The sequence below is a fragment of the Centropristis striata genome, chromosome 10 (assembly GCF_030273125.1).
Source record: "Centropristis striata isolate RG_2023a ecotype Rhode Island chromosome 10, C.striata_1.0, whole genome shotgun sequence".
Taxonomy (NCBI): domain Eukaryota; kingdom Metazoa; phylum Chordata; class Actinopteri; order Perciformes; family Serranidae; genus Centropristis; species Centropristis striata.
The window spans coordinates 17,726,538-17,749,560 of NC_081526.1; the positions used below are offsets into that span (position 1 = coordinate 17,726,538).

The window sequence follows — 23,023 nt, forward strand, 5'->3', positions numbered from 1 at the left end:
AACCTCTGACAAGCATGATAAAAGAAAATGTGAACATCAAAGGTATCAAAATAGACAACAACACCTGCAGTGTAGTGCACCAATACGCCGATGATACGACGATCACAGTAGAGAACATCAAAAGTGCGAAAGAAGCGATTAGAATGGTTGAAAAATATGGAGAGATGTCGGGTGCAAGAATAAATATGAAAAAAACTGAAGTCATGGATATGTCGGGAGGCGGTCAGAGCGTGGAGGAGCTGGGAATGAAAGTAGAAAATAAATACATCAAAATATTGGGGGTACATATGGGGGTGAAAGAAGATGAGGGGATAGATGAATTATATCAAGGCATAATAAATAAAATAGCCACTACTCTGGGCTCATGGAGACAGAGAGGGTTGAAATTAAGGGGCAAAGTAACCGTAATTAATGCTCTGATAATGAGCAAGTTTATTTATGTAGTTAATGTGACGGAAGTGCCTGAATGGGTTTACAAAAATGTGGAGAAGGCAGTGGTGAACTTTCTGTGGGAGGGGAAGGGCATCAGAATAGCGAAAGATATTTTGGAAAATGACTATAATGCCGGTGGGCTTAAACTAATAAACTTGAGGAAAAAGAAAAGTGCGCTGAGAATTAAAATGATGTGTAAATATATAAAGAGCAGGGAGAATCGAGTTTGGGAAATAGGACTCAAGAGGAGTGTTGAAAAGGGTGGTGGATGCGGAGAGGGTGGCGTCTTTACGCAGATGCGACCCGGGAACCTCACCTCTCTATGTAAATATCATCAAGAGATTTTGAATGATTGGAGCGAATTTGTTGTTAAAGTGAAATATGAGTGTACTAGTGCAGGACAGATTTGGAGGCAGCCCATTTTTTGCAACCCAAAAATTAAAGTAGAGGGGAAGACTCTGTTTAATTTAGCGATGTGGCGTGCTGAGATCAGACTAATCAGAGATATTGTATATGAGTATGTTCCGGGATTTGTGAGGGCACAGTTCTTGGTGGATGAAATAGAGGAGAAGGGTGGAAAAATGAACGCGCATGCTGCATGTGAAATTATGGAAAAAATTAAAAAGGGAATGCCGAGTGAATGGGTGAGAATGGTAATGAGTGAATGCGATGTGAGAGATCGAAGTATGCCTGAGATGTGGATGGGTGAAGGAGGGAAAAGGGTTGCTGTGGGAGACGTCGGGACGAGGGCAATATATGAAAGCATAAGAACAAGAGAGATAAGAAAACCAGCTGGAGAGAAAGTGTGGCTAGAGACAATGAGACAGAGGGGCATAGATGTTCAGGATCTGTGGTCCAACCTGAGAGTGAAATGGAATAGCATTGGATGCGAACACTTTGACTATATGCTGAGGCACAATAGAGTCTTTAACAACTTAGTGGTCAGCAGATTTGATGAGAGTGTGGGTAAGACGTGTGATGTGTGTAAGGTAGCGACTGAGACGTGCATGCATGAGTTTTTTGAGTGTCATAAGTTAAGGGGTTACTTTGAGAGAGTAAGAATGTTTATGAAAGAGCGTTTGGGTGGGGGTGGGATTATATTGGAGAAAATGAAATGGGAAGAAGTATGGCTGTTTGGGGTGAGAGGAAAAATGAAAGGTGTGAATGTCAATCTGATCAATTACATGTTAAGTCATGCCAGATATGCGGTAAAACTGAGAAGAAATATGGCCCACTATGAGGGAAGAGTGGTAGACACTTGGAGAATCTTCACTGGCTTAATAAAGTGTGAAATAACAATGCTTCACGGTTACATAAATGAAGATGACTTTAGTAGAAGCTTTATAGACGGGGGAACCTGTGTGAAAATAGATAAAGAAGGGAGGGTGGGAATTAATTTTTGAAGTGGGAATTAGAAGCAGCTTTCTTCTCTAGGTTTGTCCTAAACATGTCTCTCTCTCTCATAGAGTGCATTTGGTGTGCTTATGTATCTCTCTCTGATTTTGTCTCTAAACTGCTTTAATTTGTCTTTATCTTCTTTAAATGGTTTTTTCTTTCTTTTGTTAATTATTATTGTGTTAGACTGAATTTACGCATGTAAAATGCTTGGATTTTGAACACATTGAGTAAAGTTAGGCTATTTATTTATGGTGTTTTTAATTTCTTTATTGATTTACTGATTTGTGTTATTGAGCAAGCTAGACCATCACTTGTCGCTACCCTTGTTAAATGGGTCCGAATAAGCAAAGCAACACCTAAATTATAATTTGGAAATTGATTTAAATAAACATCAAAGGATTCTATAATGGGGAAATAACTGACTGTAAAAAAAAAAGAAAAAGGAAAAAAAAAAAAAAAAAAGGCAATTAGTAAATGAAAAGTAATTAAAAGTAATCATTTGGGGCAATATGACTAATATACAAGAGATATGGAAGTATATGGGATCTATATGGTGTAAGGTTGCTTGTTGAGTTCATTCTTGATTTTCTACCAGTTATGTATCCTTATGTGAAGTCATCCAATGACACATTAACGCTGCCCGAATCTGTCCTGCAGTGAATAGAACAATGAAAACTATGTCGTGAAAATGTATGAAATGTATAATGAATAGGAGACCAGCTCTTTTGGGTTGTGTCCGGGGTGTCGAATTGAGTTTCGTATTTGTCTTTTTCGTACTCTCCTGATTTGAAACAAGGAAAAAAGAAAAAAGGGGGAATTTATATAAGTTAAAACAAGATGAATGGGGTTAGACAAACTACTTTGGGGGGTTCTTTTTCCATGAATGCTTTATTTTTTGGTCTTTTGAATACCTTGGTATCAGCTTAATGATAACTGTGGAGGAAAATACAAAAATATAATTCCAATGGGAAAAAAAGGAACTTATATTTATTTATTGTGTGTTGAGTGGCACAAATAAGATAGACCAACTTTCTGGTTGCTTTATAGGTTTGAAGGTTTTGTTTATTTTCTTGAGTCTTCTTGATTTAGCATTAACAGCAATCATGGTGGAAAAAATAAGTTAATTTAAAAAAAAAATAGAAGTATGACAAAATAATCTATGGTTTTGAATGATGTATGGCATAAATAAGACAAATTAACTTTCTTGGTTGTATTTATGGTGGATGTCTTATATATTGGATTTTGAGCATCTTTGATGTTGGATTATTGGCAATTGTGGGGGAGATACAGGAGTACAAATTGTAACAAAAAAGAATTTACGTTAATTTACTGTATAATGTATGGTACAAACGAGACAGGACAACTTTATGGTTCTGAATGTTTTATTTAATTATTTTCTTTACATTTCTTGACATTGCATCAATAATAATTGTGATAAAGGAGGAAAAAATATAAAACAGAAGAATAATACTAATATGTAGCAAAAATAATCTACATTTAATTATCTGTCTGAATAATGTAGATAGACCAACTCTTTTGGTTGGGTTCTTATGTTGAATTTTTTTCTTATTTTTTTTCGTCTCTTGGATATCTTGTCACTGTACTGATGACAACTGTGGGGGAAAAAATACAAGAATATAATATTAAGTTGTAAGGAAAAAAAAAAAGAGGTAAATTTATTTACTTATTTATTTTTGTATATTACATGGCTTAAATAAGAGAGACTACTTCTGTTGGGGGTTTAATTTCGTTTGGATATTTTATTGGCTTGTCTCGTAGTTCTTGAGTTTTGCACAGATGCAAACTATTGTAAGAAAGGAAAAGTTGTGGGTTATGGCATAACTGAATTATTTAAGTGATTTGGACTAGGTTGTTTAAGGATTTTTTATTTTTTTATTTTCTTATTTTCTTAAAACTTCTTTATGGTATTAATTATGGTTTTGAATTTATTGTGTGGTATGATTCTGCAAATCATGAACAAATTTGATTCATATATAGATTTAAAAAAGAAACTCTGTATGTTGAAATGGGCTTCTTTTGACGATAGATGTGCTGAAAGTATTTATTGTAACAGTGATGTGTTATTGTTGTGTTTATACCAACTGGGTTATGGATCACATGCTTAGCAATGGAACTTGAAATGTGTAATGAGTGAACCATGCTTTGTATTCAATGTGAGAATTATTATTTATTTGTATTGTAAGAGAAACCATATGGATGGAATACATGTATATTTTCTATGTTAAATGTACATGTAAACATTATAAAAAAATATTTTTTATCATAAAAAGATAAAAAAAAAAATACGCCCGATCTCGTCCGATCTCGGAAGCTAAGCAGGGTCGGGCCAGGTCAGTACTTGGATGGGAGACCGCCTGGGAATACCCGGTGCTGTAAGCTTTTGCGTTCTCTCTTTTCACCAGCAGATAACAACAATGTGCAATATCTCTCTTATTTTCAATCAAAGAGCTGAACTCTGTTTCTCCTAGATGTGCAGGAAAAGTCTACAACACAAATGATGATGAGGATTTCACCTATTAAGCACTATTAAAGCAAAAAGGCCACTCTAACACTGACGTCAGACGTGCCTTTCAAATGAAAATCCAACCTCAACCGTGTAGTTTCCCTGCGGGACATACGAGGCGTCACAGTCAGTCAAAGATAAGGCCAAAATCTGTGGGATTGAGCCCTGTAACGGCAATTGCCCCATTGTAACGAGTACCAGCAGTTGCTTATCACAACTATAAAAGGCCCGTGTGCGCCCTGAGCCTTCGCTTACGGCCATACCAGCCTGAATACGCCCGATCTCGTCCGATCTCGGAAGCCAAGCAGGGTCGGGCCGGGTCAGTACTTGGATGGGAGACCGCCTGGGAATACCCGGTGCTGTAAGCTTTTGCGTTCTCTCTTTTCACCAGCAGATAACAACAATGTGCAATATCTCTCTTATTTTCAATCAAAGAGCTGAACTCTGTTTCTCCTAGATGTGCAGGAAAAGTCTACAACACAAATGATGATGAGGATTTCACCTATTAAGCACTATTAAAGCAAAAAGGCCACTCTAACACTGACGTCAGACGTGCCTTTCAAATGAAAATCCAACCTCAACCGTGTAGTTTCCCTGCGGGACATACGAGGCGTCACAGTCAGTCAAAGATAAGGCCAAAATCTGTGGGATTGAGCCCTGTAACGGCAATTGCCCCATTGTAACGAGTACCAGCAGTTGCATATCACAACTATAAAAGGCCCGTGTGCGCCCTGAGCCTTCGCTTACGGCCATACCAGCCTGAATACGCCCGATCTCGTCAGATCTCGGAAGCCAAGCAGGGTGGGGCCGGGTCAGTACTTGGATGGGAGACCGCCTGGGAATACCCGGTGCTGTAAGCTTTTGCGTTCTCTCTTTTCACCAGCAGATAACAACAATGTGCAATATCTCTCTTATTTTCAATCAAAGAGCTGAACTCTGTTTCTCCTAGATGTGCAGGAAAAGTCTACAACACAAATGATGATGAGGATTTCACCTATTAAGCACTATTAAAGCAAAAAGGCCACTCTAACACTGACGTCAGACGTGCCTTTCAAATGAAAATCCAACCTCAACCGTGTAGTTTCCCTGCGGGACATACGAGGCGTCACAGTCAGTCAAAGATAAGGCCAAAATCTGTGGGATTGAGCCCTGTAACGGCAATTGCCCCATTGTAACGAGTACCAGCAGTTGCTTATCACAACTATAAAAGGCCCGTGTGCGCCCTGAGCCTTCGCTTACGGCCATACCAGCCTGAATACGCCCGATCTCGTCCGATCTCGGAAGCCAAGCAGGGTCGGGCCGGGTCAGTACTTGGATGGGAGACCGCCTTGGAATACCCGGTGCTGTAAGCTTTTGCGTTCTCTCTTTTCACCAGCAGATAACAACAATGTGCAATATCTCTCTTATTTTCAATCAAAGAGCTGAACTCTGTTTCTCCTAGATGTGCAGGAAAAGTCTACAACACAAATGATGATGAGGATTTCACCTATTAAGCACTATTAAAGCAAAAAGGCCACTCTAACACTGACGTCAGACGTGCCTTTCAAATGAAAATCCAACCTCAACCGTGTAGTTTCCCTGCGGGACATACGAGGCGTCACAGTCAGTCAAAGATAAGGCCAAAATCTGTGGGATTGAGCCCTGTAACGGCAATTGCCCCATTGTAACGAGTACCAGCAGTTGCTTATCACAACTATAAAAGGCCCGTGTGCGCCCTGAGCCTTCGCTTACGGCCATACCAGCCTGAATACGCCTGATCTCGTCCGATCTCGGAAGCTAAGCAGGGTCGGGCCGGGTCAGTACTTGGATGGGAGACCGCCTGGGAATACCCGGTGCTGTAAGCTTTTGCGTTCTCTCTTTTCACCAGCAGATAACAACAATGTGCAATATCTCTCTTATTTTCAATCAAAGAGCTTTACTCTGTTTCTCCTAGATGTGCAGAAAAAGTCTACAACACAAATGATGATGAGGATTTCACCTATTAAGCACCATTAAAGCAAAAAGGCCACTCTAACACTGACGTCAGACGTGCCTTTCAAATGAAAATCCAACCTCAACCGTGTAGTTTCCCTGCGGGACATACGAGGCGTCACAGTCAGTCAAAGATAAGGCCAAAATCTGTGGGATTGAGCCCTGTAACGGCAATTGCCCCATTGTAACGAGTACCAGCAGTTGCTTATCACAACTATAAAAGGCCCGTGTGCGCCCTGAGCCTTCGCTTACGGCCATACCAGCCTGAATACGCCCGATCTCGTCAGATCTCGGAAGCCAAGCAGGGTCGTGCCGGGTCAGTACTTGGATGGGAGACCGCCTGGGAATACCCGGTGCTGTAAGCTTTTGCGTTCTCTCTTTTCACCAGCAGATAACAACAATGTGCAATATCTCTCTTATTTTCAATCAAAGAGCTGAACTCTGTTTCTCCTAGATGTGCAGAAAAAGTCTACAACACAAATGATGATGAGGATTTCACCTATTAAGCACCATTAAAGCAAAAAGGCCACTCTAACACTGACGTCAGACGTGCCTTTCAAATGAAAATCCAACCTCAACCGTGTAGTTTCCCTGCGGGACATACGAGGCGTCACAGTCAGTCAAAGATAAGGCCAAAATCTGTGGGATTGAGCCCTGTAACGGCAATTGCCCCATTGTAACGAGTACCAGCAGTTGCTTATCACAACTATAAAAGGCCCGTGTGCGCCCTGAGCCTTCGCTTACGGCCATACCAGCCTGAATACGCCCGATCTCGTCCGATCTCGGAAGCTAAGCAGGGTAGGGCCGGGTCAGTACTTGGATGGGAGACCGCCTGGGAATACCCGGTGCTGTAAGCTTTTGCGTTCTCTCTTTTCACCAGCAGATAACAACAATGTGCAATATCTCTCTTATTTTCAATCAAAGAGCTGAACTCTGTTTCTCCTAGATGTGCAGAAAAAGTCTACAACACAAATGATGATGAGGATTTCACCTATTAAGCACCATTAAAGCAAAAAGGCCACTCTAACACTGACGTCAGACGTGCCTTTCAAATGAAAATCCAACCTCAACCGTGTAGTTTCCCTGCGGGACATACGAGGCGTCACAGTCAGTCAAAGATAAGGCCAAAATCTGTGGGATTGAGCCCTGTAACGGCAATTGCCCCATTGTAACGAGTACCAGCAGTTGCTTATCACAACTATAAAAGGCCCGTGTGCGCCCTGAGCCTTCGCTTACGGCCATACCAGCCTGAATACGCCCGATCTCGTCAGATCTCGGAAGCCAAGCAGGGTCGGGCCGGGTCAGTACTTGGATGGGAGACCGCCTGGGAATACCCGGTGCTGTAAGCTTTTGCGTTCTCTCTTTTCACCAGCAGATAACAACAATGTGCAATATCTCTCTTATTTTCAATCAAAGAGCTGAACTCTGTTTCTCCTAGATGTGCAGGAAAAGTCTACAACACAAATGATGATGAGGATTTCACCTATTAAGCACCATTAAAGCAAAAAGGCCACTCTAACACTGACGTCAGACGTGCCTTTCAAATGAAAATCCAACCTCAACCGTGTAGTTTCCCTGCGGGACATACGAGGCGTCACAGTCAGTCAAAGATAAGGCCAAAATCTGTGGGATTGAGCCCTGTAACGGCAATTGCCCCATTGTAACGAGTACCAGCAGTTGCATATCACAACTATAAAAGGCCCGTGTGCGCCCTGAGCCTTCGCTTACGGCCATACCAGCCTGAATACGCCCGATCTCGTCCGATCTCGGAAGCTAAGCAGGGTCGGGCCGGGTCAGTACTTGGATGGGAGACCGCCTGGGAATACCCGGTGCTGTAAGCTTTTGCGTTCTCTCTTTTCACCAGCAGATAACAACAATGTGCAATATCTCTCTTATTTTCAATCAAAGAGCTTTACTCTGTTTCTCCTAGATGTGCAGAAAAAGTCTACAACACAAATGATGATGAGGATTTCACCTATTAAGCACCATTAAAGCAAAAAGGCCACTCTAACACTGACGTCAGACGTGCCTTTCAAATGAAAATCCAACCTCAACCGTGTAGTTTCCCTGCGGGACATACGAGGCGTCACAGTCAGTCAAAGATAAGGCCAAAATCTGTGGGATTGAGCCCTGTAACGGCAATTGCCCCATTGTAACGAGTACCAGCAGTTGCTTATCACAACTATAAAAGGCCCGTGTGCGCCCTGAGCCTTCGCTTACGGCCATACCAGCCTGAATACGCCCGATCTCGTCCGATCTCGGAAGCCAAGCAGGGTCGGGCCGGGTCAGTACTTGGATGGGAGACCGCCTGGGAATACCCGGTGCTGTAAGCTTTTGCGTTCTCTCTTTTCACCAGCAGATAACAACAATGTGCAATATCTCTCTTATTTTCAATCAAAGAGCTGAACTCTGTTTCTCCTAGATGTGCAGGAAAAGTCTACAACACAAATGATGATGAGGATTTCACCTATTAAGCACCATTAAAGCAAAAAGGCCACTCTAACACTGACGTCAGACGTGCCTTTCAAATGAAAATCCAACCTCAACCGTGTAGTTTCCCTGCGGGACATACGAGGCGTCACAGTCAGTCAAAGATAAGGCCAAAATCTGTGGGATTGAGCCCCGTAACGGCAATTGCCCCATTGTAACGAGTACCAGCAGTTGCATATCACAACTATAAAAGGCCCGTGTGCGCCCTGAGCCTTCGCTTACGGCCATACCAGCCTGAATACGCCCGATCTCGTCCGATCTCGGAAGCTAAGCAGGGTCGGGCCGGGTCAGTACTTGGATGGGAGACCGCCTGGGAATACCCGGTGCTGTAAGCTTTTGCGTTCTCTCTTTTCACCAGCAGATAACAACAATGTGCAATATCTCTCTTATTTTCAATCAAAGAGCTTTACTCTGTTTCTCCTAGATGTGCAGAAAAAGTCTACAACACAAATGATGATGAGGATTTCACCTATTAAGCACCATTAAAGCAAAAAGGCCACTCTAACACTGACGTCAGACGTGCCTTTCAAATGAAAATCCAACCTCAACCGTGTAGTTTCCCTGCGGGACATACGAGGCGTCACAGTCAGTCAAAGATAAGGCCAAAATCTGTGGGATTGAGCCCTGTAACGGCAATTGCCCCATTGTAACGAGTACCAGCAGTTGCTTATCACAACTATAAAAGGCCCGTGTGCGCCCTGAGCCTTCGCTTACGGCCATACCAGCCTGAATACGCCCGATCTCGTCCGATCTCGGAAGCCAAGCAGGGTCGGGCCGGGTCAGTACTTGGATGGGAGACCGCCTGGGAATACCCGGTGCTGTAAGCTTTTGCGTTCTCTCTTTTCACCAGCAGATAACAACAATGTGCAATATCTCTCTTATTTTCAATCAAAGAGCTGAACTCTGTTTCTCCTAGATGTGCAGAAAAAGTCTACAACACAAATGATGATGAGGATTTCACCTATTAAGCACCATTAAAGCAAAAAGGCCACTCTAACACTGACGTCAGACGTGCCTTTCAAATGAAAATCCAACCTCAACCGTGTAGTTTCCCTGCGGGACATACGAGGAGTCACAGTCAGTCAAAGATAAGGCCAAAATCTGTGGGATTGAGCCCTGTAACGGCAATTGCCCCATTGTAACGAGTACCAGCAGTTGCTTATCACAACTATAAAAGGCCCGTGTGCGCCCTGAGCCTTCGCTTACGGCCATACCAGCCTGAATACGCCCGATCTCGTCCGATCTCGGAAGCCAAGCAGGGTCGGGCCGGGTCAGTACTTGGATGGGAGACCGCCTGGGAATACCCGGTGCTGTAAGCTTTTGCGTTCTCTCTTTTCACCAGCAGATAACAACAATGTGCAATATCTCTCTTATTTTCAATCAAAGAGCTGAACTCTGTTTCTCCTAGATGTGCAGGAAAAGTCTACAACACAAATGATGATGAGGCTTTCACCTATTAAGCACTATTAAAGCAAAAAGGCCACTCTAACACTGACGTCAGACGTGCCTTTCAAATGAAAATCCAACCTCAACCGTGTAGTTTCCCTGCGGGACATACGAGGCGTCACAGTCAGTCAAAGATAAGGCCAAAATCTGTGGGATTGAGCCCTGTAACGGCAATTGCCCCATTGTAACGAGTACCAGCAGTTGCATATCACAACTATAAAAGGCCCGTGTGCGCCCTGAGCCTTCGCTTACGGCCATACCAGCCTGAATACGCCCGATCTCGTCCGATCTCGGAAGCTAAGCAGGGTCGGGCCGGGTCAGTACTTGGATGGGAGACCGCCTGGGAATACCCGGTGCTGTAAGCTTTTGCGTTCTCTCTTTTCACCAGCAGATAACAACAATGTGCAATATCTCTCTTATTTTCAATCAAAGAGCTTTACTCTGTTTCTCCTAGATGTGCAGAAAAAGTCTACAACACAAATGATGATGAGGATTTCACCTATTAAGCACCATTAAAGCAAAAAGGCCACTCTAACACTGACGTCAGACGTGCCTTTCAAATGAAAATCCAACCTCAACCGTGTAGTTTCCCTGCGGGACATACGAGGCGTCACAGTCAGTCAAAGATAAGGCCAAAATCTGTGGGATTGAGCCCTGTAACGGCAATTGCCCCATTGTAACGAGTACCAGCAGTTGCTTATCACAACTATAAAAGGCCCGTGTGCGCCCTGAGCCTTCGCTTACGGCCATACCAGCCTGAATACGCCCGATCTCGTCCGATCTCGGAAGCCAAGCAGGGTCGGGCCGGGTCAGTACTTGGATGGGAGACCGCCTGGGAATACCCGGTGCTGTAAGCTTTTGCGTTCTCTCTTTTCACCAGCAGATAACAACAATGTGCAATATCTCTCTTATTTTCAATCAAAGAGCTGAACTCTGTTTCTCCTAGATGTGCAGGAAAAGTCTACAACACAAATGATGATGAGGCTTTCACCTATTAAGCACTATTAAAGCAAAAAGGCCACTCTAACACTGACGTCAGACGTGCCTTTCAAATGAAAATCCAACCTCAACCGTGTAGTTTCCCTGCGGGACATACGAGGCGTCACAGTCAGTCAAAGATAAGGCCAAAATCTGTGGGATTGAGCCCTGTAACGGCAATTGCCCCATTGTAACGAGTACCAGCAGTTGCATATCACAACTATAAAAGGCCCGTGTGCGCCCTGAGCCTTCGCTTACGGCCATACCAGCCTGAATACGCCCGATCTCGTCCGATCTCGGAAGCTAAGCAGGGTCGGGCCGGGTCAGTACTTGGATGGGAGACCGCCTGGGAATACCCGGTGCTGTAAGCTTTTGCGTTCTCTCTTTTCACCAGCAGATAACAACAATGTGCAATATCTCTCTTATTTTCAATCAAAGAGCTTTACTCTGTTTCTCCTAGATGTGCAGAAAAAGTCTACAACACAAATGATGATGAGGATTTCACCTATTAAGCACCATTAAAGCAAAAAGGCCACTCTAACACTGACGTCAGACGTGCCTTTCAAATGAAAATCCAACCTCAACCGTGTAGTTTCCCTGCGGGACATACGAGGCGTCACAGTCAGTCAAAGATAAGGCCAAAATCTGTGGGATTGAGCCCTGTAACGGCAATTGCCCCATTGTAACGAGTACCAGCAGTTGCTTATCACAACTATAAAAGGCCCGTGTGCGCCCTGAGCCTTCGCTTACGGCCATACCAGCCTGAATACGCCCGATCTCGTCCGATCTCGGAAGCCAAGCAGGGTCGGGCCGGGTCAGTACTTGGATGGGAGACCGCCTGGGAATACCCGGTGCTGTAAGCTTTTGCGTTCTCTCTTTTCACCAGCAGATAACAACAATGTGCAATATCTCTCTTATTTTCAATCAAAGAGCTGAACTCTGTTTCTCCTAGATGTGCAGGAAAAGTCTACAACACAAATGATGATGAGGATTTCACCTATTAAGCACCATTAAAGCAAAAAGGCCACTCTAACACTGACGTCAGACGTGCCTTTCAAATGAAAATCCAACCTCAACCGTGTAGTTTCCCTGCGGGACATACGAGGCGTCACAGTCAGTCAAAGATAAGGCCAAAATCTGTGGGATTGAGCCCTGTAACGGCAATTGCCCCATTGTAACGAGTACCAGCAGTTGCATATCACAACTATAAAAGGCCCGTGTGCGCCCTGAGCCTTCGCTTACGGCCATACCAGCCTGAATACGCCCGATCTCGTCCGATCTCGGAAGCTAAGCAGGGTCGGGCCGGGTCAGTACTTCGATGGGAGACTGCCTGGGAATACCCGGTGCTGTAAGCTTTTGCGTTCTCTCTTTTCACCAGCAGATAACAACAATGTGCAATATCTCTCTTATTTTCAATCAAAGAGCTTTACTCTGTTTCTCCTAGATGTGCAGAAAAAGTCTACAACACAAATGATGATGAGGATTTCACCTATTAAGCACCATTAAAGCAAAAAGGCCACTCTAACACTGACGTCAGACGTGCCTTTCAAATGAAAATCCAACCTCAACCGTGTAGTTTCCCTGCGGGACATACGAGGCGTCACAGTCAGTCAAAGATAAGGCCAAAATCTGTGGGATTGAGCCCTGTAACGGCAATTGCCCCATTGTAACGAGTACCAGCAGTTGCTTATCACAACTATAAAAGGCCCGTGTGCGCCCTGAGCCTTCGCTTACGGCCATACCAGCCTGAATACGCCCGATCTCGTCCGATCTCGGAAGCCAAGCAGGGTCGGGCCGGGTCAGTACTTGGATGGGAGACCGCCTGGGAATACCCGGTGCTGTAAGCTTTTGCGTTCTCTCTTTTCACCAGCAGATAACAACAATGTGCAATATCTCTCTTATTTTCAATCAAAGAGCTGAACTCTGTTTCTCCTAGATGTGCAGGAAAAGTCTACAACACAAATGATGATGAGGATTTCACCTATTAAGCACCATTAAAGCAAAAAGGCCACTCTAACACTGACGTCAGACGTGCCTTTCAAATGAAAATCCAACCTCAACCGTGTAGTTTCCCTGCGGGACATACGAGGCGTCACAGTCAGTCAAAGATAAGGCCAAAATCTGTGGGATTGAGCCCTGTAACGGCAATTGCCCCATTGTAACGAGTACCAGCAGTTGCATATCACAACTATAAAAGGCCCGTGTGCGCCCTGAGCCTTCGCTTACGGCCATACCAGCCTGAATACGCCCGATCTCGTCCGATCTCGGAAGCTAAGCAGGGTCGGGCCGGGTCAGTACTTGGATGGGAGACCGCCTGGGAATACCCGGTGCTGTAAGCTTTTGCGTTCTCTCTTTTCACCAGCAGATAACAACAATGTGCAATATCTCTCTTATTTTCAATCAAAGAGCTTTACTCTGTTTCTCCTAGATGTGCAGAAAAAGTCTACAACACAAATGATGATGAGGATTTCACCTATTAAGCACCATTAAAGCAAAAAGGCCACTCTAACACTGACGTCAGACGTGCCTTTCAAATGAAAATCCAACCTCAACCGTGTAGTTTCCCTGCGGGACATACGAGGCGTCACAGTCAGTCAAAGATAAGGCCAAAATCTGTGGGATTGAGCCCTGTAACGGCAATTGCCCCATTGTAACGAGTACCAGCAGTTGCTTATCACAACTATAAAAGGCCCGTGTGCGCCCTGAGCCTTCGCTTACGGCCATACCAGCCTGAATACGCCCGATCTCGTCCGATCTCGGAAGCCAAGCAGGGTCGGGCCGGGTCAGTACTTGGATGGGAGACCGCCTGGGAATACCCGGTGCTGTAAGCTTTTGCGTTCTCTCTTTTCACCAGCAGATAACAACAATGTGCAATATCTCTCTTATTTTCAATCAAAGAGCTGAACTCTGTTTCTCCTAGATGTGCAGAAAAAGTCTACAACACAAATGATGATGAGGATTTCACCTATTAAGCACCATTAAAGCAAAAAGGCCACTCTAACACTGACGTCAGACGTGCCTTTCAAATGAAAATCCAACCTCAACCGTGTAGTTTCCCTGCGGGACATACGAGGCGTCACAGTCAGTCAAAGATAAGGCCAAAATCTGTGGGATTGAGCCCTGTAACGGCAATTGCCCCATTGTAACGAGTACCAGCAGTTGCTTATCACAACTATAAAAGGCCCGTGTGCGCCCTGAGCCTTCGCTTACGGCCATACCAGCCTGAATACGCCCGATCTCGTCCGATCTCGGAAGCCAAGCAGGGTCGGGCCGGGTCAGTACTTGGATGGGAGACCGCCTGGGAATACCCGGTGCTGTAAGCTTTTGCGTTCTCTCTTTTCACCAGCAGATAACAACAATGTGCAATATCTCTCTTATTTTCAATCAAAGAGCTGAACTCTGTTTCTCCTAGATGTGCAGGAAAAGTCTACAACACAAATGATGATGAGGATTTCACCTATTAAGCACCATTAAAGCAAAAAGGCCACTCTAACACTGACGTCAGACGTGCCTTTCAAATGAAAATCCAACCTCAACCGTGTAGTTTCCCTGCGGGACATACGAGGCGTCACAGTCAGTCAAAGATAAGGCCAAAATCTGTGGGATTGAGCCCTGTAACGGCAATTGCCCCATTGTAACGAGTACCAGCAGTTGCATATCACAACTATAAAAGGCCCGTGTGCGCCCTGAGCCTTCGCTTACGGCCATACCAGCCTGAATACGCCCGATCTCGTCCGATCTCGGAAGCTAAGCAGGGTCGGGCCGGGTCAGTACTTGGATGGGAGACCGCCTGGGAATACCCGGTGCTGTAAGCTTTTGCGTTCTCTCTTTTCACCAGCAGATAACAACAATGTGCAATATCTCTCTTATTTTCAATCAAAGAGCTTTACTCTGTTTCTCCTAGATGTGCAGAAAAAGTCTACAACACAAATGATGATGAGGATTTCACCTATTAAGCACCATTAAAGCAAAAAGGCCACTCTAACACTGACGTCAGACGTGCCTTTCAAATGAAAATCCAACCTCAACCGTGTAGTTTCCCTGCGGGACATACGAGGCGTCACAGTCAGTCAAAGATAAGGCCAAAATCTGTGGGATTGAGCCCTGTAACGGCAATTGCCCCATTGTAACGAGTACCAGCAGTTGCTTATCACAACTATAAAAGGCCCGTGTGCGCCCTGAGCCTTCGCTTACGGCCATACCAGCCTGAATACGCCCGATCTCGTCCGATCTCGGAAGCCAAGCAGGGTCGGGCCGGGTCAGTACTTGGATGGGAGACCGCCTGGGAATACCCGGTGCTGTAAGCTTTTGCGTTCTCTCTTTTCACCAGCAGATAACAACAATGTGCAATATCTCTCTTATTTTCAATCAAAGAGCTGAACTCTGTTTCTCCTAGATGTGCAGGAAAAGTCTACAACACAAATGATGATGAGGCTTTCACCTATTAAGCACTATTAAAGCAAAAAGGCCACTCTAACACTGACGTCAGACGTGCCTTTCAAATGAAAATCCAACCTCAACCGTGTAGTTTCCCTGCGGGACATACGAGGCGTCACAGTCAGTCAAAGATAAGGCCAAAATCTGTGGGATTGAGCCCTGTAACGGCAATTGCCCCATTGTAACGAGTACCAGCAGTTGCATATCACAACTATAAAAGGCCCGTGTGCGCCCTGAGCCTTCGCTTACGGCCATACCAGCCTGAATACGCCCGATCTCGTCCGATCTCGGAAGCTAAGCAGGGTCGGGCCGGGTCAGTACTTGGATGGGAGACCGCCTGGGAATACCCGGTGCTGTAAGCTTTTGCGTTCTCTCTTTTCACCAGCAGATAACAACAATGTGCAATATCTCTCTTATTTTCAATCAAAGAGCTTTACTCTGTTTCTCCTAGATGTGCAGAAAAAGTCTACAACACAAATGATGATGAGGATTTCACCTATTAAGCACCATTAAAGCAAAAAGGCCACTCTAACACTGACGTCAGACGTGCCTTTCAAATGAAAATCCAACCTCAACCGTGTAGTTTCCCTGCGGGACATACGAGGCGTCACAGTCAGTCAAAGATAAGGCCAAAATCTGTGGGATTGAGCCCTGTAACGGCAATTGCCCCATTGTAACGAGTACCAGCAGTTGCATATCACAACTATAAAAGGCCCGTGTGCGCCCTGAGCCTTCGCTTACGGCCATACCAGCCTGAATACGCCCGATCTCGTCCGATCTCGGAAGCTAAGCAGGGTCGGGCCGGGTCAGTACTTGGATGGGAGACCGCCTGGGAATACCCGGTGCTGTAAGCTTTTGCGTTCTCTCTTTTCACCAGCAGATAACAACAATGTGCAATATCTCTCTTATTTTCAATCAAAGAGCTTTACTCTGTTTCTCCTAGATGTGCAGAAAAAGTCTACAACACAAATGATGATGAGGATTTCACCTATTAAGCACCATTAAAGCAAAAAGGCCACTCTAACACTGACGTCAGACGTGCCTTTCAAATGAAAATCCAACCTCAACCGTGTAGTTTCCCTGCGGGACATACGAGGCGTCACAGTCAGTCAAAGATAAGGCCAAAATCTGTGGGATTGAGCCCTGTAACGGCAATTGCCCCATTGTAACGAGTACCAGCAGTTGCTTATCACAACTATAAAAGGCCCGTGTGCGCCCTGAGCCTTCGCTTACGGCCATACCAGCCTGAATACGCCCGATCTCGTCCGATCTCGGAAGCCAAGCAGGGTCGGGCCGGGTCAGTACTTGGATGGGAGACCGCCTGGGAATACCCGGTGCTGTAAGCTTTTGCGTTCTCTCTTTTCACCAGCAGATAACAACAATGTGCAATATCTCTCTTATTTTCAATCAAAGAGCTGAACTCTGTTTCTCCTAGATGTGCAGAAAAAGTCTACAACACAAATGATGATGAGGATTTCACCTATTAAGCACCATTAAAGCAAAAAGGCCACTCTAACACTGACGTCAGACGTGCCTTTCAAATGAAAATCCAACCTCAACCGTGTAGTTTCCCTGCGGGACATACGAGGCGTCACAGTCAGTCAAAGATAAGGCCAAAATCTGTGGGATTGAGCCCTGTAACGGCAATTGCCCCATTGTAACGAGTACCAGCAGTTGCTTATCACAACTATAAAAGGCCCGTGTGCGCCCTGAGCCTTCGCTTACGGCCATACCAGCCTGAATACGCCCGATCTCGTCCGATCTCGGAAGCCAAGCAGGGTCGGGCCGGGTCAGTACTTGGATGGGAGACCGCCTGGGAATACCCGGTGCTGTAAGCTTTTGCGTTCTCTCTTTTCACCAGCAGATAACAACAATGTGCAATATCTCTCTTATTTTCAATCAAAGAGCTGAACTCTGTTTCTCCTAGATGTGCAGGAAAAGTCTACAACACAAATGATGATGAGGATTTCACCTATTAAGCACCATTAAAGCAAAAAGGCCACTCTAACACTGACGTCAGACGTGCCTTTCAAATGAAAATCCAACCTCAACCGTGTAGTTTCCCTGCGGGACATACGAGGCGTCACAGTCAGTCAAAGATAAGGCCAAAATCTGTGGGATTGAGCCCTGTAACGGCAATTGCCCCATTGTAACGAGTACCAGCAGTTGCATATCACAACTATAAAAGGCCCGTGTGCGCCCTGAGCCTTCGCTTACGGCCATACCAGCCTGAATACGCCCGATCTCGTCCGATCTCGGAAGCTAAGCAGGGTCGGGCCGGGTCAGTACTTGGATGGGAGACCGCCTGGGAATACCCGGTGCTGTAAGCTTTTGCGTTCTCTCTTTTCACCAGCAGATAACAACAATGTGCAATATCTCTCTTATTTTCAATCAAAGAGCTTTACTCTGTTTCTCCTAGATGTGCAGAAAAAGTCTACAACACAAATGATGATGAGGATTTCACCTATTAAGCACCATTAAAGCAAAAAGGCCACTCTAACACTGACGTCAGACGTGCCTTTCAAATGAAAATCCAACCTCAACCGTGTAGTTTCCCTGCGGGACATACGAGGCGTCACAGTCAGTCAAAGATAAGGCCAAAATCTGTGGGATTGAGCCCTGTAACGGCAATTGCCCCATTGTAACGAGTACCAGCAGTTGCTTATCACAACTATAAAAGGCCCGTGTGCGCCCTGAGCCTTCGCTTACGGCCATACCAGCCTGAATACGCCCGATCTCGTCCGATCTCGGAAGCCAAGCAGGGTCGGGCCGGGTCAGTACTTGGATGGGAGACCGCCTGGGAATACCCGGTGCTGTAAGCTTTTGCGTTCTCTCTTTTCACCAGCAGATAACAACAATGTGCAATATCTCTCTTATTTTCAATCAAAGAGCTGAACTCTGTTTCTCCTAGATGTGCAGGAAAAGTCTACAACACAAATGATGATGAGGCTTTCACCTATTAAGCACTATTAAAGCAAAAAGGCCACTCTAACACTGACGTCAGACGTGCCTTTCAAATGAAAATCCAACCTCAACCGTGTAGTTTCCCTGCGGGACATACGAGGCGTCACAGTCAGTCAAAGATAAGGCCAAAATCTGTGGGATTGAGCCCTGTAACGGCAATTGCCCCATTGTAACGAGTACCAGCAGTTGCATATCACAACTATAAAAGGCCCGTGTGCGCCCTGAGCCTTCGCTTACGGCCATACCAGCCTGAATACGCCCGATCTCGTCCGATCTCGGAAGCTAAGCAGGGTCGGGCCGGGTCAGTACTTGGATGGGAGACCGCCTGGGAATACCCGGTGCTGTAAGCTTTTGCGTTCTCTCTTTTCACCAGCAGATAACAACAATGTGCAATATCTCTCTTATTTTCAATCAAAGAGCTTTACTCTGTTTCTCCTAGATGTGCAGAAAAAGTCTACAACACAAATGATGATGAGGATTTCACCTATTAAGCACCATTAAAGCAAAAAGGCCACTCTAACACTGACGTCAGACGTGCCTTTCAAATGAAAATCCAACCTCAACCGTGTAGTTTCCCTGCGGGACATACGAGGCGTCACAGTCAGTCAAAGATAAGGCCAAAATCTGTGGGATTGAGCCCTGTAACGGCAATTGCCCCATTGTAACGAGTACCAGCAGTTGCTTATCACAACTATAAAAGGCCCGTGTGCGCCCTGAGCCTTCGCTTACGGCCATACCAGCCTGAATACGCCCGATCTCGTCCGATCTCGGAAGCCAAGCAGGGTCGGGCCGGGTCAGTACTTGGATGGGAGACCGCCTGGGAATACCCGGTGCTGTAAGCTTTTGCGTTCTCTCTTTTCACCAGCAGATAACAACAATGTGCAATATCTCTCTTATTTTCAATCAAAGAGCTGAACTCTGTTTCTCCTAGATGTGCAGGAAAAGTCTACAACACAAATGATGATGAGGATTTCACCTATTAAGCACCATTAAAGCAAAAAGGCCACTCTAACACTGACGTCAGACGTGCCTTTCAAATGAAAATCCAACCTCAACCGTGTAGTTTCCCTGCGGGACATACGAGGCGTCACAGTCAGTCAAAGATAAGGCCAAAATCTGTGGGATTGAGCCCTGTAACGGCAATTGCCCCATTGTAACGAGTACCAGCAGTTGCATATCACAACTATAAAAGGCCCGTGTGCGCCCTGAGCCTTCGCTTACGGCCATACCAGCCTGAATACGCCCGATCTCGTCCGATCTCGGAAGCTAAGCAGGGTCGGGCCGGGTCAGTACTTGGATGGGAGACCGCCTGGGAATACCCGGTGCTGTAAGCTTTTGCGTTCTCTCTTTTCACCAGCAGATAACAACAATGTGCAATATCTCTCTTATTTTCAATCAAAGAGCTTTACTCTGTTTCTCCTAGATGTGCAGAAAAAGTCTACAACACAAATGATGATGAGGATTTCACCTATTAAGCACCATTAAAGCAAAAAGGCCACTCTAACACTGACGTCAGACGTGCCTTTCAAATGAAAATCCAACCTCAACCGTGTAGTTTCCCTGCGGGACATACGAGGCGTCACAGTCAGTCAAAGATAAGGCCAAAATCTGTGGGATTGAGCCCTGTAACGGCAATTGCCCCATTGTAACGAGTACCAGCAGTTGCTTATCACAACTATAAAAGGCCCGTGTGCGCCCTGAGCCTTCGCTTACGGCCATACCAGCCTGAATACGCCCGATCTCGTCCGATCTCGGAAGCCAAGCAGGGTCGGGCCGGGTCAGTACTTGGATGGGAGACCGCCTGGGAATACCCGGTGCTGTAAGCTTTTGCGTTCTCTCTTTTCACCAGCAGATAACAACAATGTGCAATATCTCTCTTATTTTCAATCAAAGAGCTGAACTCTGTTTCTCCTAGATGTGCAGGAAAAGTCTACAACACAAATGATGATGAGGATTTCACCTATTAAGCACCATTAAAGCAAAAAGGCCACTCTAACACTGACGTCAGACGTGCCTTTCAAATGAAAATCCAACCTCAACCGTGTAGTTTCCCTGCGGGACATACGAGGCGTCACAGTCAGTCAAAGATAAGGCCAAAATCTGTGGGATTGAGCCCTGTAACGGCAATTGCCCCATTGTAACGAGTACCAGCAGTTGCATATCACAACTATAAAAGGCCCGTGTGCGCCCTGAGCCTTCGCTTACGGCCATACCAGCCTGAATACGCCCGATCTCGTCCGATCTCGGAAGCTAAGCAGGGTCGGGCCGGGTCAGTACTTGGATGGGAGACCGCCTGGGAATACCCGGTGCTGTAAGCTTTTGCGTTCTCTCTTTTCACCAGCAGATAACAACAATGTGCAATATCTCTCTTATTTTCAATCAAAGAGCTTTACTCTGTTTCTCCTAGATGTGCAGAAAAAGTCTACAACACAAATGATGATGAGGATTTCACCTATTAAGCACCATTAAAGCAAAAAGGCCACTCTAACACTGACGTCAGACGTGCCTTTCAAATGAAAATCCAACCTCAACCGTGTAGTTTCCCTGCGGGACATACGAGGCGTCACAGTCAGTCAAAGATAAGGCCAAAATCTGTGGGATTGAGCCCTGTAACGGCAATTGCCCCATTGTAACGAGTACCAGCAGTTGCTTATCACAACTATAAAAGGCCCGTGTGCGCCCTGAGCCTTCGCTTACGGCCATACCAGCCTGAATACGCCCGATCTCGTCCGATCTCGGAAGCCAAGCAGGGTCGGGCCGGGTCAGTACTTGGATGGGAGACCGCCTGGGAATACCCGGTGCTGTAAGCTTTTGCGTTCTCTCTTTTCACCAGCAGATAACAACAATGTGCAATATCTCTCTTATTTTCAATCAAAGAGCTGAACTCTGTTTCTCCTAGATGTGCAGAAAAAGTCTACAACACAAATGATGATGAGGATTTCACCTATTAAGCACCATTAAAGCAAAAAGGCCACTCTAACACTGACGTCAGACGTGCCTTTCAAATGAAAATCCAACCTCAACCGTGTAGTTTCCCTGCGGGACATACGAGGCGTCACAGTCAGTCAAAGATAAGGCCAAAATCTGTGGGATTGAGCCCCGTAACGGCAATTGCCCCATTGTAACGAGTACCAGCAGTTGCTTATCACAACTATAAAAGGCCCGTGTGCGCCCTGAGCCTTCGCTTACGGCCATACCAGCCTGAATACGCCCGATCTCGTCCGATCTCGGAAGCTAAGCAGGGTCGGGCCGGGTCAGTACTTGGATGGGAGACCGCCTGGGAATACCCGGTGCTGTAAGCTTTTGCGTTCTCTCTTTTCACCAGCAGATAACAACAATGTGCAATATCTCTCTTATTTTCAATCAAAGAGCTGAACTCTGTTTCTCCTAGATGTGCAGGAAAAGTCTACAACACAAATGATGATGAGGATTTCACCTATTAAGCACCATTAAAGCAAAAAGGCCACTCTAACACTGACGTCAGACGTGCCTTTCAAATGAAAATCCAACCTCAACCGTGTAGTTTCCCTGCGGGACATACGAGGCGTCACAGTCAGTCAAAGATAAGGCCAAAATCTGTGGGATTGAGCCCTGTAACGGCAATTGCCCCATTGTAACGAGTACCAGCAGTTGCATATCACAACTATAAAAGGCCCGTGTGCGCCCTGAGCCTTCGCTTACGGCCATACCAGCCTGAATACGCCCGATCTCGTCCGATCTCGGAAGCTAAGCAGGGTCGGGCCGGGTCAGTACTTGGATGGGAGACCGCCTGGGAATACCCGGTGCTGTAAGCTTTTGCGTTCTCTCTTTTCACCAGCAGATAACAACAATGTGCAATATCTCTCTTATTTTCAATCAAAGAGCTTTACTCTGTTTCTCCTAGATGTGCAGAAAAAGTCTACAACACAAATGATGATGAGGATTTCACCTATTAAGCACCATTAAAGCAAAAAGGCCACTCTAACACTGACGTCAGACGTGCCTTTCAAATGAAAATCCAACCTCAACCGTGTAGTTTCCCTGCGGGACATACGAGGCGTCACAGTCAGTCAAAGATAAGGCCAAAATCTGTGGGATTGAGCCCTGTAACGGCAATTGCCCCATTGTAACGAGTACCAGCAGTTGCTTATCACAACTATAAAAGGCCCGTGTGCGCCCTGAGCCTTCGCTTACGGCCATACCAGCCTGAATACGCCCGATCTCGTCAGATCTCGGAAGCCAAGCAGGGTCGGGCCGGGTCAGTACTTGGATGGGAGACCGCCTGGGAATACCCGGTGCTGTAAGCTTTTGCGTTCTCTCTTTTCACCAGCAGATAACAACAATGTGCAATATCTCTCTTATTTTCAATCAAAGAGCTGAACTCTGTTTCTCCTAGATGTGCAG

At 45.6% G+C, this 23,023-nt stretch overlaps 38 non-coding genes across 38 annotated transcripts; all 38 read left to right on the top strand.

Moving 5' to 3' along the window:
- Positions 1 to 4,603: 4,603 nt before the first annotated feature.
- Positions 4,604 to 4,722, top strand: LOC131979667 (5S ribosomal RNA). Its single transcript, XR_009395101.1, has one exon. It is a non-coding gene; the product is annotated as a 5S ribosomal RNA (ribosomal RNA).
- A 373-nt stretch (positions 4,723 to 5,095) lies between these two features.
- LOC131979693 (5S ribosomal RNA) lies at positions 5,096 to 5,214 on the top strand. Its single transcript, XR_009395126.1, has one exon. It is a non-coding gene; the product is annotated as a 5S ribosomal RNA (ribosomal RNA).
- Positions 5,215 to 5,587: 373 nt separating this feature from the next.
- Positions 5,588 to 5,706, top strand: LOC131979695 (5S ribosomal RNA). The gene has a single exon (XR_009395128.1). It is a non-coding gene; the product is annotated as a 5S ribosomal RNA (ribosomal RNA).
- A 373-nt stretch (positions 5,707 to 6,079) lies between these two features.
- Positions 6,080 to 6,198, top strand: LOC131979689 (5S ribosomal RNA). The gene has a single exon (XR_009395122.1). It is a non-coding gene; the product is annotated as a 5S ribosomal RNA (ribosomal RNA).
- Positions 6,199 to 6,571: 373 nt separating this feature from the next.
- On the top strand, positions 6,572 to 6,690 carry LOC131979696 (5S ribosomal RNA). The gene has a single exon (XR_009395129.1). It is a non-coding gene; the product is annotated as a 5S ribosomal RNA (ribosomal RNA).
- Positions 6,691 to 7,063: 373 nt separating this feature from the next.
- Positions 7,064 to 7,182, top strand: LOC131979643 (5S ribosomal RNA). Its single transcript, XR_009395079.1, has one exon. It is a non-coding gene; the product is annotated as a 5S ribosomal RNA (ribosomal RNA).
- A 373-nt stretch (positions 7,183 to 7,555) lies between these two features.
- LOC131979690 (5S ribosomal RNA) lies at positions 7,556 to 7,674 on the top strand. Its single transcript, XR_009395123.1, has one exon. It is a non-coding gene; the product is annotated as a 5S ribosomal RNA (ribosomal RNA).
- Positions 7,675 to 8,047: 373 nt separating this feature from the next.
- On the top strand, positions 8,048 to 8,166 carry LOC131979663 (5S ribosomal RNA). The gene has a single exon (XR_009395097.1). It is a non-coding gene; the product is annotated as a 5S ribosomal RNA (ribosomal RNA).
- A 373-nt stretch (positions 8,167 to 8,539) lies between these two features.
- LOC131979668 (5S ribosomal RNA) lies at positions 8,540 to 8,658 on the top strand. Its single transcript, XR_009395102.1, has one exon. It is a non-coding gene; the product is annotated as a 5S ribosomal RNA (ribosomal RNA).
- A 373-nt stretch (positions 8,659 to 9,031) lies between these two features.
- LOC131979674 (5S ribosomal RNA) lies at positions 9,032 to 9,150 on the top strand. The gene has a single exon (XR_009395108.1). It is a non-coding gene; the product is annotated as a 5S ribosomal RNA (ribosomal RNA).
- A 373-nt stretch (positions 9,151 to 9,523) lies between these two features.
- Positions 9,524 to 9,642, top strand: LOC131979669 (5S ribosomal RNA). Its single transcript, XR_009395103.1, has one exon. It is a non-coding gene; the product is annotated as a 5S ribosomal RNA (ribosomal RNA).
- Positions 9,643 to 10,015: 373 nt separating this feature from the next.
- On the top strand, positions 10,016 to 10,134 carry LOC131979670 (5S ribosomal RNA). Its single transcript, XR_009395104.1, has one exon. It is a non-coding gene; the product is annotated as a 5S ribosomal RNA (ribosomal RNA).
- A 373-nt stretch (positions 10,135 to 10,507) lies between these two features.
- LOC131979686 (5S ribosomal RNA) lies at positions 10,508 to 10,626 on the top strand. The gene has a single exon (XR_009395119.1). It is a non-coding gene; the product is annotated as a 5S ribosomal RNA (ribosomal RNA).
- A 373-nt stretch (positions 10,627 to 10,999) lies between these two features.
- Positions 11,000 to 11,118, top strand: LOC131979671 (5S ribosomal RNA). Its single transcript, XR_009395105.1, has one exon. It is a non-coding gene; the product is annotated as a 5S ribosomal RNA (ribosomal RNA).
- Positions 11,119 to 11,491: 373 nt separating this feature from the next.
- LOC131979697 (5S ribosomal RNA) lies at positions 11,492 to 11,610 on the top strand. The gene has a single exon (XR_009395130.1). It is a non-coding gene; the product is annotated as a 5S ribosomal RNA (ribosomal RNA).
- A 373-nt stretch (positions 11,611 to 11,983) lies between these two features.
- Positions 11,984 to 12,102, top strand: LOC131979672 (5S ribosomal RNA). Its single transcript, XR_009395106.1, has one exon. It is a non-coding gene; the product is annotated as a 5S ribosomal RNA (ribosomal RNA).
- Positions 12,103 to 12,475: 373 nt separating this feature from the next.
- On the top strand, positions 12,476 to 12,594 carry LOC131979694 (5S ribosomal RNA). Its single transcript, XR_009395127.1, has one exon. It is a non-coding gene; the product is annotated as a 5S ribosomal RNA (ribosomal RNA).
- A 373-nt stretch (positions 12,595 to 12,967) lies between these two features.
- LOC131979673 (5S ribosomal RNA) lies at positions 12,968 to 13,086 on the top strand. The gene has a single exon (XR_009395107.1). It is a non-coding gene; the product is annotated as a 5S ribosomal RNA (ribosomal RNA).
- Positions 13,087 to 13,459: 373 nt separating this feature from the next.
- On the top strand, positions 13,460 to 13,578 carry LOC131979650 (5S ribosomal RNA). The gene has a single exon (XR_009395084.1). It is a non-coding gene; the product is annotated as a 5S ribosomal RNA (ribosomal RNA).
- Positions 13,579 to 13,951: 373 nt separating this feature from the next.
- LOC131979675 (5S ribosomal RNA) lies at positions 13,952 to 14,070 on the top strand. Its single transcript, XR_009395109.1, has one exon. It is a non-coding gene; the product is annotated as a 5S ribosomal RNA (ribosomal RNA).
- Positions 14,071 to 14,443: 373 nt separating this feature from the next.
- LOC131979676 (5S ribosomal RNA) lies at positions 14,444 to 14,562 on the top strand. Its single transcript, XR_009395110.1, has one exon. It is a non-coding gene; the product is annotated as a 5S ribosomal RNA (ribosomal RNA).
- A 373-nt stretch (positions 14,563 to 14,935) lies between these two features.
- Positions 14,936 to 15,054, top strand: LOC131979654 (5S ribosomal RNA). Its single transcript, XR_009395088.1, has one exon. It is a non-coding gene; the product is annotated as a 5S ribosomal RNA (ribosomal RNA).
- A 373-nt stretch (positions 15,055 to 15,427) lies between these two features.
- LOC131979678 (5S ribosomal RNA) lies at positions 15,428 to 15,546 on the top strand. Its single transcript, XR_009395111.1, has one exon. It is a non-coding gene; the product is annotated as a 5S ribosomal RNA (ribosomal RNA).
- A 373-nt stretch (positions 15,547 to 15,919) lies between these two features.
- On the top strand, positions 15,920 to 16,038 carry LOC131979655 (5S ribosomal RNA). Its single transcript, XR_009395089.1, has one exon. It is a non-coding gene; the product is annotated as a 5S ribosomal RNA (ribosomal RNA).
- Positions 16,039 to 16,411: 373 nt separating this feature from the next.
- LOC131979656 (5S ribosomal RNA) lies at positions 16,412 to 16,530 on the top strand. Its single transcript, XR_009395090.1, has one exon. It is a non-coding gene; the product is annotated as a 5S ribosomal RNA (ribosomal RNA).
- A 373-nt stretch (positions 16,531 to 16,903) lies between these two features.
- On the top strand, positions 16,904 to 17,022 carry LOC131979679 (5S ribosomal RNA). The gene has a single exon (XR_009395112.1). It is a non-coding gene; the product is annotated as a 5S ribosomal RNA (ribosomal RNA).
- Positions 17,023 to 17,395: 373 nt separating this feature from the next.
- LOC131979680 (5S ribosomal RNA) lies at positions 17,396 to 17,514 on the top strand. Its single transcript, XR_009395113.1, has one exon. It is a non-coding gene; the product is annotated as a 5S ribosomal RNA (ribosomal RNA).
- A 373-nt stretch (positions 17,515 to 17,887) lies between these two features.
- Positions 17,888 to 18,006, top strand: LOC131979657 (5S ribosomal RNA). The gene has a single exon (XR_009395091.1). It is a non-coding gene; the product is annotated as a 5S ribosomal RNA (ribosomal RNA).
- Positions 18,007 to 18,379: 373 nt separating this feature from the next.
- LOC131979681 (5S ribosomal RNA) lies at positions 18,380 to 18,498 on the top strand. Its single transcript, XR_009395114.1, has one exon. It is a non-coding gene; the product is annotated as a 5S ribosomal RNA (ribosomal RNA).
- Positions 18,499 to 18,871: 373 nt separating this feature from the next.
- On the top strand, positions 18,872 to 18,990 carry LOC131979658 (5S ribosomal RNA). Its single transcript, XR_009395092.1, has one exon. It is a non-coding gene; the product is annotated as a 5S ribosomal RNA (ribosomal RNA).
- A 373-nt stretch (positions 18,991 to 19,363) lies between these two features.
- Positions 19,364 to 19,482, top strand: LOC131979682 (5S ribosomal RNA). The gene has a single exon (XR_009395115.1). It is a non-coding gene; the product is annotated as a 5S ribosomal RNA (ribosomal RNA).
- Positions 19,483 to 19,855: 373 nt separating this feature from the next.
- Positions 19,856 to 19,974, top strand: LOC131979659 (5S ribosomal RNA). The gene has a single exon (XR_009395093.1). It is a non-coding gene; the product is annotated as a 5S ribosomal RNA (ribosomal RNA).
- A 373-nt stretch (positions 19,975 to 20,347) lies between these two features.
- On the top strand, positions 20,348 to 20,466 carry LOC131979683 (5S ribosomal RNA). The gene has a single exon (XR_009395116.1). It is a non-coding gene; the product is annotated as a 5S ribosomal RNA (ribosomal RNA).
- A 373-nt stretch (positions 20,467 to 20,839) lies between these two features.
- Positions 20,840 to 20,958, top strand: LOC131979660 (5S ribosomal RNA). Its single transcript, XR_009395094.1, has one exon. It is a non-coding gene; the product is annotated as a 5S ribosomal RNA (ribosomal RNA).
- Positions 20,959 to 21,331: 373 nt separating this feature from the next.
- Positions 21,332 to 21,450, top strand: LOC131979684 (5S ribosomal RNA). The gene has a single exon (XR_009395117.1). It is a non-coding gene; the product is annotated as a 5S ribosomal RNA (ribosomal RNA).
- Positions 21,451 to 21,823: 373 nt separating this feature from the next.
- On the top strand, positions 21,824 to 21,942 carry LOC131979661 (5S ribosomal RNA). Its single transcript, XR_009395095.1, has one exon. It is a non-coding gene; the product is annotated as a 5S ribosomal RNA (ribosomal RNA).
- A 373-nt stretch (positions 21,943 to 22,315) lies between these two features.
- Positions 22,316 to 22,434, top strand: LOC131979662 (5S ribosomal RNA). The gene has a single exon (XR_009395096.1). It is a non-coding gene; the product is annotated as a 5S ribosomal RNA (ribosomal RNA).
- Positions 22,435 to 22,807: 373 nt separating this feature from the next.
- Positions 22,808 to 22,926, top strand: LOC131979691 (5S ribosomal RNA). Its single transcript, XR_009395124.1, has one exon. It is a non-coding gene; the product is annotated as a 5S ribosomal RNA (ribosomal RNA).
- The last annotated feature ends 97 nt before the right edge of the window (positions 22,927 to 23,023 follow it).